The following is a 17,111-nucleotide window of genomic DNA, read 5'->3' on the forward strand; positions in this document are numbered from 1 at the left end:
GTGCAATTTATTGTTATCCATTTAAAATTTCTCTAGGTCAACCTTGGTTAGGGCTCACTTATTCAACATAAAACAATCAATGGTAGCTTATTTTGTGACTACATGCAAAGGATTTCCACTAGCCATCCTGACGGTCATAGTCACAGGATGATAATTGTCTGTCAAGACTTGAATTAATTCAAAACCAATAAAAACATTTGGCACTATTAATTTTGCAACAGTAAGTGCCTAGGGGTTTGACACAGGGATCTTTACATATCTATTTTTATAGAAATACTAGAATAAATCCCTCCCTTATATGGGAATTATGGCATCCCTATAACCCTCCAACTTATCTTTGAGTATATTTTTTTCTCTAGTATATGTTGATCCGGATAATGCATCCAATAGTGATTTTTGCATGTCCTAGGTTTTTTCTTAGCTTTCCCCTCCTCTTGAAATTTCACTTTCCCTAGGTTCTTCCTTCTTTCTAGGCATTTTTATCTTATAGATCTTGCTATAAATTCAAATGATTTCTATTTTGTAGGTCTCTCAATATGATGGAACGTGGGTCTTGTGAAATGGTGATACCCTTATGAACTTTATTCCCCTTGTTGCTATTTTGTGGGATGTCCAATTTGATGGAACATGGAATCTATAAAATGGCGATGTCATAACATGCTTTGTCCCCTTCATCATTGTTTCACTGGCTACCTAGTATAGGGGTATGTAAGTCTTGCGAAATAGTGACAACTTTGTAGTTTTCATTTTTCTTTGTTACTATTTTGTAAGCTACTTATAATAATAAAATGATAACCTTGCGAAATAGCGATATTCAATGGTATTGTATTGCTTTATGATGATCCATATAAGATGATAAATGGGGCATATAAGTATTTTTCAGGGAAATAGTGCAAGTAATGAAATTACTGGCTGACAAATAGGGTTTTTTAACAAGGGTGTAATTCTTTTTATAGGGTTTATTGGTGGCTCAATATTCTAGGCTATAAAACACATTGAATTATTGACAAATAGGAGGAAAATAATTTTGGGATGTAATAATTATGTAAGGAATTTAAATTTTGGACGTTCCAACACCTGCATTGACTGCAACAATACCTCTTTTGTCCTTCTTTTCTTGAATGAATCAAATCTATGGATCTAGTTCATGTTTTCCATTCTTTTTGTAACATAACCTTATTCGATTAGGGTTTCAAAGTTCAATGCCAATTCGAGTTATGCCTACACTATAAAGGAAAATTTTGTAAAATAGTTAAGGGTTATTCCCCTATTTCTCTTACAGAAATTGCTTTTGTAGCTGTAAAATTGGCCTATTATTCATACCAATAAGGCTATCTATTTTACCTTATCTCTACTTTCAGGTATTTTGTGTGTACTTTCACCTTCATACTTGTGATTATTATATCTCTATTCTCAAATTTAAAACTTTGTTAAGTGTCCCTATGTGTGTTGTTTGTGGATATTTCTCAATCCCTTTTAGCATCACATTGAGTTCTAACCTCATTTCTTTCTTTAAGGATAGATTATATGTAGATATTTTTGTATGTTGAGGTATAATTTCTTGATGTTTTGTACAATTATAGGCAAGGAAAGACAAATCCCAATCTTGGTGCATCACCTTTATTTGCTTTTTCCACTCCTTCTCCCTTTTCTCTGCAAATCAATAAAATAGGTTTAGGAATAGACTTTAAAAGTCTTGGGTTGGTTCAACACTACACCTTGATTGGAAAGGAAGTTGGCCTTCTCTAGAGATTCAACCTCACATGTTAAGGTCCCACACTTGGAGGTTGTTTTCATGTTTCACAAGGTTGTCTAAGATAATAGCTCAAGAAAGGGTGAAGAATTTTGTGACAATAGGTTGTAGGTAGTGAGATGAGGGGGGACGAAAATGTAACTAGAAAACATGAAAACTACTTAAGTGAAAAACAATAAAAACCATATCACACTTGCGATTAATGCATTAATAATTCTCAATGCAATCTAAAACATGACTGAAAATATATAGAAGATATCACCGCTTCCCCAAGGAGTGGGCCCTTGCTCCTGGTTTGCACGGTGGATGAAATGAAAGCCTTTCTACGTTGGTGTGATCAGACGAAACATAATTTTATTTATTAGGAAAAATGATATAAGGTTTGCATATAGAAATATACACACAAAAATCTACCCTCATAGCTAATATTATAGACCATATATAGAGGTCATGTCTATAACAAATGTTATCCACAACAACATAAAATAGAATAGCTTATTTTTGCCTACGACCAAAATAATGGTGCATGTGAAACCTTGGTTGTTGGCCATAAATTAGAAACTATTTTGTTACAACAACAAATAAGAATAGGAAATAGAAGATATTTTAGTTTGCTCCTCTTTATCACAAATTCTTCTTAATCAGATCCTTACTATTATGTGTTGAGCTAGAAAATGACTTTCCTAGGTCAAATGTGGTTGTTATAAAGATAGCAAATATAACAACCAACAAATGAAATGATGGTTATGACAATGTTGATAAATTCACCAGTTGTTGTGGAAGAAAATGGTTAGCATGAGCCAATAAAGAATGTGTAAGAAGTAGGGATGCAGATACCATGATGATTATAACGATCAAAGTCCACCATGGAAATAATGGAAGAAAGAGTGGAGTGATAGGAAGGTTCCTACATAGAAGTTGATAGGAATTCTACATTCTACAATTAGCATGTTGCATAAAATAAATACAATCTAATTTTATTTATTCACATATTTTATCTAAAAACTAATTTAAATATTACTTATTTATATTAAATAATATGCAACATAAAATGGTAAAATGGTATGGAAATGGAATAAGGGAATGGGTATGAAGGCATATGAAATATGCTAAAATATGTGTCACGAACCTTATTTTTCCATAATTATTTAATTAGGAAAATAATGTTTATTTTTCGCAAATGAAATGGAAATGAAATGAAATTGGAATTGTTAATGAAATAAGATAGGAGATCGAATGCATTGAAATGATTTATATACAATTGAATTATCAATAATAATTTTTATTGCAAAATTGGGATTGTCATTGCTAATGAGCAACTGAGTGCAAGTGAATGCAGGAACTAGTGAACGCGGATGAAGGCGAGAACATGGTTCAGGTAGAGTTGTCTTAGCTCTTGTATTTCGTTAGAATAGATGAAATCTCTCACACACCACATTAGGATTTATAATTTGCATCTTGAAAAGATGGATGATTTAAATGACCATATTTGAGTGTTTGTTCAAATTGAAATGATGAATTTGGAATGAGTAGTAGATTGATTTAAATATTTATACATGTGCATTGATTGCATGATTTGAGTGGTGATTGAATTAAATCCAAGTTGAATGAGTGAATGTGAAATATTATGTCTTGTTTTAAAGTAATATTTTTTTGTTAATGGGTTAGATATGAATATTGATCGTAGGTTTATACGTTCTTTATGTGCAGATATGTATAAATGTATGAAATATTGCACTTATGAGTTTACTTTGGTAATTTGATAATAGTATAACATATATATGTATATGAGATATGGATTCAATCATATACATACATACATACATACACACACACACACACACACACACACACACACACACACACACACACACACACACACACACACACACACACACACACACATATATATATATATCCAATTATCATGAAATTTGATTACTTCATGAAATTTTGTTTTATCTATAAATAATCATTTGAGATTATATATATATATGTATGTATGTATGTATATGTATCTGAGTTCTAATGATAATTGGATCATGGACTTATAGATACATATGTAATTATTGAATATGTAAATAGATTTGCGGAATTTAAATTACTTTATGAAAATCCATATTATATATATATAAACATAGGAATTATTAAAGAATATGTTAACGAGTTTAATGTTTTATATATATATATAAATGAAGTCATTATATATATATATATATAATGACATATATATTGAAAATTAAAAATAATAATAACAAATGAGTTATTAGTGGCGGGTTAAGTTTTTTTTTTTTTTTTTTTTTTTTTGAAAAAAAGAAGAAGAAATTAAATAATAACGAGGGTGGTCGATAGTAATATCGACCACCCCCCTTATTTAAAGGGAGGGGTCGGTATTACCACCGACCACCCCTCCTCCCTTTTATTGAAAACAAACCACATTGCAAGAATAAGCCCTGATGGGTAATGTTGTCCCAATCACCACGCTGCAGATTTGTTATGATAATGGGCAGGTTTGAATTAAGGTAGGCGTGGTGTAAAGGGAGTCGACACATCTCCATTTAAGCATGTTTCATACACCTAACTAACCATTTGCATGTAGAAGTCGATAAGTATATCGACAATATATTATGTTGAGTTTAATGTAGGCTATGTTGACTGAGTTATTGGTGACATATTTGGAAGCCACGTAGCTGATATGGTGACAGGGTTTTTATGACAGTCATAGTCAAATCCACGTAAACCCACCAATGTCTATACCGTGAGTGACATGTGTAGCAAGAAGTTAGTTTATTTAACTTTGCATGTTATGTGATACTAGTCAACTTGGGATGAGAGTTTAAAAGCCACTATAAATTAACAACTTTAGTGGTTTGGTGTCACAAAGTAGAGGATGAATAAATTTGCATGGTGAACACATTGGTGTTCGAATCTGATTAGGACTGATATGCTACAATTAAACCATGTGTGGTGTCATTTAGAATGAATCAAGACACATGGAAAGATAGAGAGCTTAGACGATATAAACTTAGATTTCTAAACCATAAGAAATGGAATGCATGTTAATGATTACGCTATTTAAATGTTTTGATAATTGAATAAAAGAATGTGTACTCATTTTATTCAATTTATATGTAAGATACATACATGTGTTACACCTTCTTAATATTTTAATCTTGTCTTTAAATTGCTTGAAAGATAGAAGCAAAAGATTGTTTTCTTTCAGATGTAGATTTGTTTATCCATGAAAGGTTGCTTCCTGTCAGATAGGATTGGTTTTAATGAAAGATTAAATTCTTTCTATTTCTACTTAACGAAATATTGTCTTTTGTATATATTTATTCTAGACTTATGTATACAAAGCTAGATAGGCTTGTGTTTGTGGAAAGTTACCTTTCAGGACGGGTGTCGAATGTACATTATAGAGAGATAGTTACTTTTCCAAACTATCTATTTTTGCTATGCATGGCATTATACTCGGCCGAGTAATCAAATTGAATAAACCATTGAAATAGATGGAGTTCTTTTATTTATACTCTCTACCACATCCTTGATTGATCTTGCTTGTTTCTTAATAGAATTAGAAAATTTAAAATGCATGTATCATCTAGGCACGCACCAGATTCTATCTTGTCTTTCGAATTCTTTTGCTAAGCAATTCATGTAGGGTTGGGTATTCTTGATTGACTAAGAATTCTGGGGAAGCGTAAGCTTCAAGGTTGGGCGGAAAAAGCGTCTGAATCTTGTTCTCATCTTTAGGCTAAAGATTGCATTGACAATAGCTTGGGTTGCAGATCAATAGACGCATCTCACCCTTTACTTTGTATTATTTTGTTATTGAACTTATGACAACTTGAAATGCTTAAGTATTGTATGATTGAGATACTACTTTTATCAATTTATTGAATGAAGAATCTTTATCTTTTATATAAATTTCATGTTTATTACAATTTAAATGGAAAGATCAAATGAAGCTATGGATGGAAAAGTGGAATGAAATAGATTTATTAACTGATTTATGAGTTTATTTAAGAATAAAGAGTATTTCGGCTATTATTGAAGTTAGCACGATTTACGTCTTTACAATATAGCATAAAATAGAACATAGTTGGCTCTCATCATTTCCCCCAACTTAGAATATTGCATGTCCTCATGCAATCTTTATTACTGCAAGATTTTGATTTGAAACTAGTAGCCTTTTGAATTAATGGCTTTGGCCTTCTTCTTCATCTTTGACTATTATATTTAATCTCATTTTCTTCCAATTTTTCTATCAATTCCTCTTCAAGTAATCTTTATGGACTTTTTATCAATTATTGTTCACCATTTCTTCATTTCTTTTCATTTTCAATATTCCTCCAACTTTTGATTTTTTTCTTCAATTATTTTTTGGGTTGAATGGTATTGGTAGCATGAAATTATTGGAATAGAAAAAAGTGGAATTCCAAGGCACAACCCTTATACTCACCACTGCAATAATTTAAGTTGACACAATTGACCCAATTTTATGTATTACAAAGCTAGATAAGTTACTAAAATTGGAGTTTCATTTAGATAGCTTCATAAAGGAAGTTAAAGTCCTACTCAACACCAAGTATGTAAATTGTCAGTATAAAATAAAAAAAGTTCATTTATTTCTAATGTTTCTTGATAATGAGTTTTCTAGATGGGTGCTAATTATACATGCATCTAAAAGATTTGACTGAAAGAATCCCCATGAAGTATTTTGAATATCTTTGCAAGTATATTAGTTTATCTAGAATGTAATTTCTAGTGTAGGTGATTTGATATATAATTTGAAGTTGGTGAAATTTTTGAGGAACATTTATTATCTTATGTTTTGATTAATCCAAGATTTTAGAAGAATAATTAACATCTTTTGGCTTTGAAAGGTACACAAGGTTTGTAGTTGAAATCATATTCAGCTGTGTGTGATATTACATTGTTAAAGAGCTATTCAAATTTTTTAAACTAGTCTAAGATATTAGTTGAAGCTATTTGAGAATGTTGGATAGTCCTAATGAATGTAGGATTGTCCTAATGAACCTAGGAAAATTGTAATGAATGTTGGATAGTCCAAATGAATGTAGGACAATCATGATGAATGTAGGACATTTTTAATGAACATAAGACTACCCTGGTGGATCTAGGATAGTATTAATGAACCTAGGATAGTTTCAATCAACCTTGGACAATCCTAATAAATCTAGGATGGCCCTAATCAATATAGGATACTCCTAATGAATCTAGAACACTAATGAGCCTTGGACAACATAAGAAAAACTCACTACAGACTTAGTAAGTACTCTATTTGATAACTTAATAAAATTTGGGGAAGATAAAAGGAGGTAGAACATAATTTTGAATCCAATAGAAATAGATAAGTACTACTGCAGCTTTTAGGTTCTCATACACACACTACTAAGGGCTAAGTAAATAATGAGAACATTTTAAACCATTTAAGCTACCAATTTATGCATAAAATATTTATATATTTTGATCTCCATAAGGCCATGAGGATGTACAAAATGTCATCAAAATATCATACAATTTTCATCATGAGGACATAAAAAATATCAACAAATTGTTATACAATGCTATGAGCCCAATGTATTATCTCTCAATATACAAATTATCATTAATAATATAGCCACACTGAAAATGTTATCTATGTGTGGTGTGCATACTTACAAAGTGTCTTCATCTATGAATATTGAATAATACTACTCAAACATTTCAGATTGCATCATTCAAATCTCTTGCACCCCTCACTATTTTGTAACTCAACCTATAGATACAAAATATAAAATTAGATAATGTGCCAAAGTCTAAACCTATAAAAAAAATTTAAATGATATGTATATTTTAAATACAATTATAACATACTAGTAGTCATATCTTCTTGCCTATGATGCTCGACATCATCAAGAGAGCGTTTTTCCTCACACAAGAGTGCTTACATCAATCTATAACATAAGGAATACATATTTATCAATTATTTGGTAATACCTACTGATATTAATTGAGATGAAATAATCACTACTAAACATATATATTTAGACTATAAGCACATTGGTGATGAAATTGTAGCACTAACTCGAACTTCCAATTTTATCATATACTAGGAGGTGTGACTATTGAATTCATAAACTTAACAAATAATAGATTAAACTCAAAAATAAAAATATACATAAACAAAAAATTTAAAATTTAGAAGCACAAACTTAAATGTGTTATAGTATATTCGAGTAAATCCAATGCCATAACCATCCATAGGAACATGCATACTAGATGGTGATGTAATGCTCATCAATTCAACACAAAGTTGATTTTAAAAAATAACATTATTTTGAATATAAAGTATATTTTATTTTTATATATTATAAAAAATTATCCCCTAACAAAGATGCAACTATATAACTTATTGGAGGGAAGGTTAATATTGTACCACCCTCTAACTTTACACCCTAAAATTCTTGATTTTTTGCATCAATTTAATTTAATTCTATAATAAAATATATATTTACATTGACATATTTTAAGTATTTAATAGATAAAATATTATAAATTCAAATCAAAATACTTGCATGTCACCATGATACATATTATCAAAAACTCATTAGTCATCACCACATTATCTATTGTACTACCTTGATCACCCCCTCTACTCTAATAAAATTTATACTGGCAATGAGTGCACATGGGAGGTGGCACGCACTGTACCTCTACATCAATTTCTCTATCAAAGCATATATTACAACAATTCAAGAAAAGGTGAGAGCTAGGAGCACTAGAACCAGATGGTCGAGTTGTTTAATCATCATGTGAAGCAAAAGGCTAAGATATTTGCATGCCATGCTCTATAAGTGTGTTTATGAAGCTAGCAACTACATAGAGAGTGTTACCATGTAGTACCCCTGCCCTAATCAATTTCTAATCTCGGTTTGACCTGAGTTAGTTTATCATATTATAGTGTTATAGTCAGATGTTTTGATTTTAGTGCATACCTATTAATGTGGTTTTCACACCAGTTTGTATGCAAGTTTATTAGTTTTCCTATTTTGTGTTATTATCTCAGGCTAATGCTTTCATTAAGTTTATATATGTATGCATGTATGACTCTTGGTTGCAAGAGATTTCAGGTACAGTACCGCATGGGTGCGAGGTTCATCTCCACCTGGATTCGTAGGTTTGAGTGTACCTCTTTAATCCTTAGAGTTGTATTAGGTGGTCATAAGACCCTCATTTGACCATAATCATGCTCAAGTGAGTGTTGTCAGTCGTCATCGGTATTCCCTTTGGTTAGGTTTGCGGGTCATTTGTCCGTTTGGCTTCTTGGGTTGCATTTTTTGTGTGTATGGTTAAATTGAGTAATTAGTCCTTAGTATTTAATTTGATTAAATATGTGTTTGTGCATTAAAGATTAATGGACTAAATCAAACAGGATTTCTTTATACGATTATCATTAATTTGAATTGCTCGATTTAAATTAGGAGCAAGTTCAATTACCTTATTATGTTTAGAAAGTGTAAATGAAAAGCTTGTTTGATGTGCATGCATTAATATGTATTATTTTGTTGATAGCTCCTCGCTTACCTTTTGATCGTAATTTGATTTTCAATGATAGGTTGCAAATTATGATATGTGTCTATATGGTATTAAAATAGTGAGTGTTCTCAAGAGGTCTCGTATTATCGGTAAGATTGCCTGTTTTGATCTTTGTTGTTTGGAAAACTAGAACAGTCTTTTGCAACCATAATAATTGGAAATGTCATGTTAGGTTGTTTGGCATCCTTCTAAAATGGTAACGAAATAAAAACCGTGCAATTAATGATAGGCTTATAGTGAGAAATTTTAGTATATAGTGTGATCTTGTTGATCTTGTGTCTTTGTAGGAAATAGTTTGGTTATCAAACTCTCTTTCCCTTCTTGTTGACTATATTATAAGATTTTTAGAAATGCTACGAAGAATGCATTGATTTAAATAGAATGTTTATTAAGCATGTGACTACGGATGCTTAGTGAAATTCGAGAAAGATATAGGAATGATGTTATTTCCTTATGTAATTTTGAATTGTTAATAATTTCAGTACCTAAATCTAGAGTAAACTTGATTCAGTTATTCATGTGGGAAGCATAATTAAAATCTTCCTTGTGTAGATGATAGCATACTGGAAAGTACTCCCCGTAAATGTGACTAAACTAGTACTGGTGTATTTGTGTGTATTGTAAGAAACCATTACTTATTATATGTGCCCATGGGTTGGTGAAGTAATCAACCATGGAGGATATGTTGCTTATGAGTATGGGAAACCATACTATTTATGTGATATTGCTTATTTGTTTCCCTACTGAGTACCAAACCTCGGGTTGTGGGTAATTCAGTATGTTAAGGGGTAGTATTCGAAGTCACCATTCCTTGAATAGTATGGATTGGCGTACGAGTAATGTCGGTGCGAAGCGACTTTAGCTTCTCTAGTTCGAGGAATGATATAGTTATACAATAAAACTATATCAAAGGTGTACTCAATACTTTCCCTTTTGATGAATCTATTTATAGGTTTATGTGTGGCAGCCTATTCGTTTCCTTTATTTGAGCATTTTGATGGTGATTCTTGAGCATAGTGATGGTGTATTTTGGAGGATCCTTTGCCTTGTCTTCATGAAAGGTAGGTTTATCCACATGAGCTACCAATTAGTATGTGTTGGTGGACATGTGGGTGGACCTTAGTCATGTATACCTCTGGCTTATGGTGAGTATCCTTATACATACATCGCTATGCCGGATGTGACCTGCGCGTGCTTGTTTCCGCGAGGTACACTACCATGCGAGATACATCCATTGCGTGTCTTCTCCACTTGGGGTATTGCCATGCCACGTGATGACATGATGTGGGGTGATGTCGAGGTGCACACCACCATGTCGTGTGGGTAGTGTGACTACGTCGCACCACATGATGAGCTACTATGATAGCTAGACGATTGTTCCTTCCTTCCTCGTTGGTGGCTAGATGCTATTCACATAGTGATGTTATGTGCAGTTATGATATTCTTTATATTTCTTTGGCGACCAGCAATTTATTTTACTTTGACTTTGAAGGTTTAGCCATGATCTTGTGATCTTTTGCATTCTTGTTTTGGTGTTGCAAATTCCGGATTATTTTCTTGCCTTACTATTGGAATTGATGATTTATTATCTTTATTCATTTGTACTTTGGTGGCTAAACTGGTTTATCCTTATTGTTTTCATATGCTGGTCTTATGTTGAAATGTGAAATTCCCCTCCAAGGACATATGAGACGGTCTTGGTAGAGTGTGTACAAGGAAGTAGATGTAAGGAACCTTGAGGATGGGGGTATGTGAGGTTGTGATGCAACTAGGATCCACTACCTACCTATGTGTGGTGACTATCTCTTGGAGGCTAACCACCTTACTCAACAAGGGATGTACACGAAGGTCTTGTATGGAAGGTAGCACCGCTATGGTGTGCCTAGCACCATCGAGCCTTGAGTGAGATATTGGATATTTATGATCATTTTATTGTTCTGAGATCAGGCATAGAGATGCTGATCATGCATGTTATCTTTGACTGAGCATTAGACATGCTCACATGTGGCCTTTTGTGTTATGCATTCTAGTTATGTGGTTGGTTATTATGTGTATCATGGAGTAAATTGTGTTAACTTGTCACTATGTTATGGGACATAGTCTTTGGAAAGGTTTTCTTATGTATGGCAAGTGTAAACAATTGAATTATTTAAATTGCTCTTATTTCATGAAAGTTAACTTGGTTGTAGAATTTAAATTTTGAAGCTAGTTCTATGCGATAATGTTTTATGAAAAAGATGGATTGGTAAAAGAAATTGATCATGATGGCATGTTTTCTTGTCATATTTGGTAGATGAGAATGGTAATTTTTGTTTACCTCTTTGTAATGCATTAACTTGGTGTAATGAAAGGGAGAAAACTCTTGTTTCTCTGCTATGATTGTGGATAATTCCTAGAATGTTATAAGAAGTGTATGGTTTTAAGATGTATCTTGCCAATGGATAATGGCATTCGTAAAGAATTTAGCAATAATGTTTCATTTATTTATGGAAAGATTCCTATGTATAGTTTAATATTTGTTGAATGAGTTTCAGGGCTTATTCATGCGACATGTTCTCCATCTAGCCTTACGACTTATTATAGTGTTATACTCAGATGTTTTGATTTTAGTGCATACCTGTTAATGTGGTTTTCACACTAGTTTGTATGCAAGTTTATTAGTTTTCCTATTTCATGTTATTATCTCAGGCTAATGCTTTCATTAAGTTTATATATGTATGCATGTATGACTCTTGGTTGCAGGAGATTTTAGGTACAGTACTACATGGGTGCGAGGTTCATCTCCACCTGGATTCGCAGGTTTGAGTGTACCTCTTTAATCCTTAGAGTTGGATTAGGTGGTCCTAAGACCCTCGTTTGACCATAGTCATGCTCAAGTGAGCATCGTCAATCGTTGTCAGTATTCCCTTTGGTTGGGTTTGCGAGTCGTCTGTCCGTTTGGCTTCTTGGGTTGCGTGTTTTGTGTGTATGGTTAAATTGAGTAATTAGTCCTTAGTATTTAATTTGATTAAATATGTATTTGTGCATTAAAGGTTAATGGACTAAATTAAATAGGATTTCTTTATGCGATTATCGTTAATTTGAATTGCTCGATTTAAATAAGTATGCATGGAAAGATCTCATAAGTTATGATGAAATTCTTGTGTTAGAATATTAGATGCATGGCTTAAATTTTAATGAAAAGTTTGAACTAAGGGTAAAGATAAATCTTAATGGATGAACCTTATTTTGTGATTTATATTTTCATCTATCTAAAAGAAATTATCCTTGTTTAAGAATTATCTCGTTATAAGATAATCAACTTATTGGATTTATTAGTGTGAGCTAAGTTAAATATGTAATTAAGTAATCACGTTGGGAAACTCTGTAGGTGTTAGTTGATGTCTTCTGCTATGTAATCTGGATTTTGATATCTCATTGTATCTTAATGTTGTGTTTATCTTTAAAAAAAAAAAATTATTGCACTCTATTCTTGTGTTTTAGCTTATCCCTTCGGGGTTTCCTGGCAAGGCATTACATACCACATATTTTTGCAAAATATTTTTATGCTATTTAACGATGCATTCTATGTATATTTCTATCATAAGAGCATTCACTGTTGCATTGTATATGCAAGAGTTATGTTACAGCATCAGAAAAATCCAACTGTGACCTATTTCCTGAATGGACAAGTATCACTTGGGCATGTTAAGGGTTGGCACTGAGTGGGGAATACATGAAGAGGTTTCATTATGATAGTATTGGGATCCTTATAAGAGCATTTTTGCACATGACAAAGATTGGGCCTATGTGATGGAATCTAACATTTTATTAGCGCATATGAAGTCTCCATGGAAGATTGGAAGCATAAACATTCATGAAGAGGAGCTTAATTTGCATGATTTTCAAATTTGAGTAATCGACACAAGTTACCCCGACAAGACTGCTTAGTCAAAACAATGGAAGGATCTATCGGCGTAACTAGGACCGACCACTCTGAAGGAGAACTAAAAAGAAGTTCATAATGGAGGGTTCATCGGCATAACATTCACTATCAGAGGCATGAGAAAAGTGTTATGCCTATAGTCGATGAGCCTATCAGTATAACTTACATTGATGAAGGAGAATTCGGAGTGGATACTTTGAAGTTGTCGGGATATGGGAAAGTGTAAAAAATAGCTACCCCAATACCTGATAGAATGGATATCATGGCGGATAGAAATGAGGTTTCATCAGGATAGCCTACACTGAAAGAAGTGACTAGGAAAGTAACAAGGTGAAGTCATTAGGATAATATCAACTAATCGGAAGAAGACATTTCTTGCTATACCGATACTCGATGAGGAAGCTGAGGTAGTTGCTAAGAAGGAGACCTCATCGGTGGAACATAGGCCGATAGACCAGAATAACATAAAGATAGAAAAGCTGGAGCCCGATCTCATTGGGTCATCGGAGAAACATAAGATAGGTTGTCCTGACACCCGATAATCTTTGCAACATGATGAAAAAGAAGGATGATTCATTGGGATAGGTTAGGTTCAGCGGAATGAAAGAAAAATGGCTACGCCAAAGCCTGATGGATTGATTGAGGAAACCTATGCCGATCAGAAAGATAGAAAGTTGCATCATCATTGCATGTAAAAATTGGAATAGTGTACCATATGAGTGGCGCCAAGTGATTGAATCATTGGGAAGAGTTGTGTCGATTAGCCATTGTAAAATTTAATTTTAAACGGATCTGCCCGCCATTATTAAATGCAGACAACAGGTAGGTCTATGTTCACACGAAGCATATTATAGTAGGATTTTAATTGAGTAAATGCATATAATGTATCAAATCTATATATGGGAGTTAGTACAATGAATTTGCACAACAGATTGAAGCGAACAGAAATATTGAAGTGAAATTAAACTGTAGAGGATTGAATTTCAGAAGGCTTGAAAAATTCAAATATCGAGGGTTCTAGTTCTAAAGGCAAGAGGAAGGTCATTGAAGTTTCTGATTGTGACTCGAAGAAATCTAAAGGTGGAGAAAGCATGCAGAAGTGAAAGTTGAATCAGGACATAATCGACCAAATGAACTCACCAAGAGCCAAGTCCGGAAGGTCTAAGGTTAATTTGCCTATCTGTGATCAACTAGAGGATGATTATAAGAAAATTGGTGATGTTTGGACGAGGGTTAGGGGGCATGAATTGTTCCTCTACTATTACTCACAAAGACAGAAGCCAATGCCGATATCTAATCCGTGGATTACCAGTCTGGGTAAGCTCATAGTTCTGAATGTATTCATAAATATTGAATTATTGAAAACCTTGGTTAAGAACTACAATGATACGAACAAATGCATCCAATTTCCGAATGGTGATGCATTTATTTGTTTCAATACGGCCACAATCTATGAAGTGTTTGATCTGAGTTATGAAGTAGAGGTGCCTCTATCATTTGAGGAATTGCAAGAAGAATACAGAACCTTGGATATGATTGAAACAGGGGAGCAACTTGAGAGTTTTGTTACATTGGAAGTGGCAGTTAGAGATATCATCTTCAACACGTGCACCTACAAAGATGAAGGATATCTTCAGCATAATCAGAAGTGTGGTCAGAGGCTGGATTGGAAAATTTAATTTGTGTTAATGTAATATGTTTTGTAATGTCTCTGGTTGTCATAGAAGTTAGGGAGTTTTTATTTATGTTTTTGATAGTTTTTAGTTTGTACTGATGAAAGGGCGTGTCCTTTCATTTGTGTCTTTTGACTCACATATGTATAAGGAGTCATTTTGTATGTAGAGGGGGTTACAATTTTTCACATTCTCTATTGGGACTACTAGTATTGTGTTAAGGCAACAATATAGGAATGAAAATATGTTTTTTGTGCAAGCAAGAACATCATGAAGTACTTGTGAGTTTGCAGATTGTACATATTTTTATTCCAAAACTAATATATAAGATCCGTTGTTTTATCTTCACATCATTCTCTATTACATTGTGTTGATGAATCAAGTCCTTTGGATAAATCTAATTTAGATTTGTTGTAGTGTGCCATCACATGCTGTTGTATAGGAAACATAATTGTTTTTGTTTTTCTTACAATACATAATGAAACCATTGCAGTGATAGTCTTACATATTGTGAGTTTTTAAAACTATCTTCAAAGTTGATTAAAATATTTGTCCAATAAATAACACATTAATTGTCAAATAAGGCACTGGTCTATTGTTAGTATTTGTGAGTAATTCTGGTGTGCATAAGGTCCTCATTCGAGAAACATACTTCTTATTCTTATCAGTATTGTTCTATCATAATTACTTAAAGTTCCATCATCATTCTCTTACAAATATTCAGTTATAATCAAATACACTCTATTTTTCATATTTAAGCAATTAAAAGCACACAATATAGAAATGTTGCAGGTCAGTTTGCCAAGCCTGTAAATAGCTTATGTGTTGAGTTTAAATTCACTATAAAGAAGTATCTTTGTGCTTTGGAGTTTAAGGTATATGTGCCTAGGTCTAGTGGAGCTTGAAGTGCAGAGGAGTTTGGTCTTTGACCATTCCTATTCGTTGGTTAGAATTGATTGGATCAGTGAGGAATTTGGAAAGTTCCTTTTGATTTCCAATATGTGGTTTTGGGAAACAACAGATTGGCGACTCTGCTGGGGAGTTGTCATAGGAAGTGTTCGGAATCTTTGGTGGTTTGTTTCAGACTCTACTAGAGGAAGGAGCCCAGAAGCTTAGTAAAAAATATTATTCCTCTTAGGAGGTGGCGACTCTACGTCTAGTATATGAATAATGACTGGTATTTTGAGAAAGTAAGAGAAACCCCTAGGAATTTATCAATAAGATTAATGCACGGGAGAAGGTCTCTACACAAGGGACAAGATAATCTTGCTCAATTGGGTCCAAAGAAGAGATGCAAAGAAAAGAAATCAACACCAAGTATGGAATTTGGGGCTTATAAGAAGTTCCCTAGTAGAGAGGATTTCTCTTCATTTGGTTATAAATCTTATGAAAATATGGAGGAAAATCCTTTCTATACCATAAATGTAGAAGAAATAAGGACATCCATGATGAAACCCTAAGTGCTGAGGAATAGGAGGAAAGGAAATGAGATGCAGTCATACTTCAAATGGCTGACTTAAATGGAGATGAATCCAAAATAGCAAAGGCTCTTAAGAGACAACCAAACTGGGTATTGCAGAAGCTCAGATTAAAAAGAGATACCATTCAAAGCCCTAAGTCAAATGGGGTTGAAGAAGAGAAAAGAAGAGGTGAGGGAAGTAGACCAGCAACCCCTAGGTATAGTTCCCCTCACATGAGAAACATGGAACAGCCATTTAGGATCTCTGATAATCCATTGTCTGATGTTTTGGATAGTAATTGTGAAAAAAGGGATAAATGGAAAAATATACTTTATAATGAGAATAAAAGCCAGTATAATGATAGACAATACAATAATCACAATAGTGAAAGAAGAACTAGCAATGGGGGAAATACTGGTAACTAGAATAATAGTAGTAGGAGGCACAATGTAAGTAATAATAGAGGTAACAATGGTAATAATGGGAATAATGGCAATAATGGTAATGAAAATAATGGAATTGGAAATAACAATAATCAAAATGGTGGTGGAGGCAACAATGGAAACTATCAAAATAACAACTATGGTTGCAGACCACCTATGACCATTGAAAGGTATAAACAGTTGGATTTTTGTGGGATAGATGGATATCTGAATCAAATTTCAAGTGATTTAAGGTCAGCCATCCCTAAGTTC

Source organism: Cryptomeria japonica, chromosome 10 (assembly GCF_030272615.1).
Source record: "Cryptomeria japonica chromosome 10, Sugi_1.0, whole genome shotgun sequence".
NCBI lineage: Eukaryota > Viridiplantae > Streptophyta > Pinopsida > Cupressales > Cupressaceae > Cryptomeria > Cryptomeria japonica.